The sequence below is a fragment of the Crocuta crocuta genome, unplaced genomic scaffold (assembly GCF_008692635.1).
Source record: "Crocuta crocuta isolate KB4526 unplaced genomic scaffold, BGI_CrCroc_1.0 scaffold158, whole genome shotgun sequence".
NCBI lineage: Eukaryota > Metazoa > Chordata > Mammalia > Carnivora > Hyaenidae > Crocuta > Crocuta crocuta.
Window position 1 is genome coordinate 1,045,578 of NW_027532590.1, and position 3,450 is coordinate 1,049,027.

Here is a 3,450-nt window from a genome sequence, read left to right on the forward strand (position 1 = left end):
AAAAAAGAAAGAGAGCCTCTCAACTGGGGAAAGAAAGAGATGGGATTAAAACTGAGAGGAGGTGTTGACACAAAGCAATAATGAAAGCATCTGGCCTGGTCTAAATCTCCCTGGGAGGAGAAAAGCTTGGTTACTATCAGGGAACCGCCAAGTCCTGAGTATAATAATTGTTGAGTATCAATCAAAATATAGAGGTCAAGACACTGCTCCTATAGACTCTAACTGGCCAAAGAGCATCCTGTTTTGTTTGGGCAAGGCAGCCATATATGAATTATTCCTCCTTTTTATCTTAAAGTGCAGGTTTTTTAAGAACAACACTTTTGCGTATTGACCATGGTCAATATTTAAAGTAATAACTTCCACCTCCTTCCTATGTTGACAGCTCCTCATGGATAGCTGAAATAATAAAGCTCACAGCTCCTAGGTAACAGAGAATAGGGCCTTCACCCCATACATAAGTGAGAGTATGAAAAAGGATAAGCTCCAACATGACTTGACAGCACTAACTTGACGGTATTACTTGTGATTAAAGCAATATCTTGACAATTACTATACACACATATATACATATGTACACTTATATATGAAAAGCATATTCACCGTATTTATTGAGTAACTAAAAGAGCCCAAAATGGTATGTGGGGCAGGACAGTGAATGAGAAAACTAAATTACTTACAGAGAGAACAAACTTGTAGAAAATAAATGAACAAAAAGATAATTTAATGGAAATAAGTGCTATAAAAAATAATAACCTTAACTTAATATTTGTACATATGTGTATATGTGATCATGCATTTTAAATAACAAAAATATTTTCGTCCCTATAATAGAAGGTCTCAATAAATATTTCATGAGCATAGGTAATTAATCAAAATTTTGTGGCCATGAAAACTATAGTAGTCATCATCATAGGAAATATTTTTCATCTGTAGTGATGAGAGACATTTGTAAAAGTTAAAGATTTTTATAATGAAGTTATAAATAATAATTGTATAAATTATAAATAATTTAATAATTTATAATATGAANAGAGTAATAATTATAAATTTATAATATGAAAGAGTAAAATTTATTGAAACATTATAATCTATTTTTTTGTTTTCTTACCTTTAACTTACTTATTGTAGCTGTTCAATAGTTTGCAAAGTATAGTAGAGTAGTAACTTACATCATCTAGAATTACTTTAATGGGTGAACAAAGATCAAGAAGTTTTTGAGTTATAAAATGAGCTTACAAAATATGGAGAGAATTGTAAAACTTTTGAGATTTATTATTTTATATCTCTTACCATTGGTTCTATATACAAAGTTTAATTCAAATGAGTTTGATGTCACAGGTATGTTTCTAATCTATAGGTCTTTTCAATGAAAATCATTTCTTAAATACACTTAGAATAAACTGAATTTTATCATATGTCAAGAAAGTACAGCCTTATTATTAACTTAAAGCATTTATTTTAAATTAAGTTTTTGAAAGTCTTTTATAATTTTTCTAAATGAGCATCCTATTATTTCAATTATTGAAATAATACTTGTTATTTCAATATTTGCTTATTAATATTGTGATAACATATCATCATATAAATATACATTATTCTCTTAAAAAATGCCTCTCAAGTAGCCAGGAATAGCTATTAGTTCAGGAATGGTATGATTTCCTAAATAACACTATTTATTTCTTTTAAAAACATATTCATAATATTTATTGAGTAACTAAAAGAGCTCAAAATGGTTGTAGCTATGTGGGGTAGGAGAGTGAACAAGAAAAATAAATTACAGAGAGAACAAATGTGTAGAAAATAAATGAATAAAAAGATAATTTAAATGGAAATAAGTGCTATAAAAATAATATCCTTCATTTAATATTTGACATAAAATGTCCCAGAACTGAGTAGTTGTACTAGTGAAGACTGAGTGCCCAGTAAAGCTCACGATTACATTTAAGCCAATACCTGAATGCAGTGCTGTAATACTGGAATGCAAAGATCTTCATGAAGAGCTTTTTGGACAAGAGGAAAAACCAGTAATATGGTACTATTTTGGAAATAACACATTCTGAAAAGAGAAAAAAAAGGTCATTTGACTAGAGTATAGTGAACGGGAGGACAGGTACAAAGTAAGCCTCAAAATAAGCAGAGGCCAGAGTTGGTAGGAACTGGCCTGCCGTGGTAAAAGGAATCACTTTGGTTGTAAGTAACATTGGAGGTTTTATCTTTTAGGAAGGAGTATGAAATTACTTCAATTTATTTTTAGAAGTTCTATTCCCCTTACGATAGATTTTCTCCTCACTCTGTCATTATTCATTATTCTGGAAAGACTAGATAACACTGTTGCTACATGAGAGTAGATAGACCAGTTAAAAGGCTGTTATGATGTTCTACGTGATAAATAATGTTAGGCTACATGTATTTGTAAAGATAGTGAGAAGTGATGGAATTTGGAGTTTACTGAAAGAAAATTTACTGAATTTGCTTATGGGTTTTAGGTTGGGGTTGAGAGAAAGAGAACCAGAAATGTCTTCTAAGTTTTGGGGTGTGAGATTGTGCCATTGTCTGAAAGGTGATCAAGAGAAGAAATATTTGGGAGGGATGAGGAGGGTAGCTAAGAGTTGTGTTTCTGGCCTTGCTAATTTTTTTTAACCCAAAATATATCTAAGAGGATATGTCAAGGAGTCCACCGGAATATAATTCCAGATCTCAGTTGAGAGATCAGGCCTGAAAACATAAATTTGAAAGTCTTGGTCAAGAGGACTAGATGGCATCACACAAAGATTAGTGGTTAGTCGACAAGTTTCATTAGGAATCTTGGGGAACTCTAACACAAAGAAGTCAAGTAGAAGAGGGAAATGGGGTAAGAGATGAAGGAGGAACAGCGGATGGAAGGGAAATCAGTGACATCTTGTCACTTTCATTTCTTTATCAACTCTTGGTTACTTAGAGCCAAGACCTAGCATAATACTCTTAACATGGCTATGTGACATTTTTAGCTGCCTCTTAATTTTCCAAAAAAGTCCCAATCATTGTATAACTTAAACAAATTACAAAATTAGATTAATAAATAAAAAGTCATTTGTTTTCCCAAAAGATAGTTACTCATTCACCGAAGGGAAGCTAAACCATGTCTGGTACACATTGAATTCATTCAGTAAGTGTTTATTGAGCATTTACTATGTATCAAGAATGCTGTCAAGTGATGGAGATACAATGTTAAGGAGAAGCTTCTACTGGGCTAACATCTTGGTAAGGGGCTCAGACTTTAATCAAAAAGTCACAATGTGTTTAAATTGGTTAATGCCAGTTTTGTGTGTCACAAAATGCTGTGTTAATCCCAGCTGATTCTATGCAGCTCTGATATAAGCTTGCCACTTTACAAGAATTTTATGAATTAACACCTTTCCTAAGAGCAGTCAGATGGCCCTTGAGGTAGTCCATAATTTCAGCACACTATTA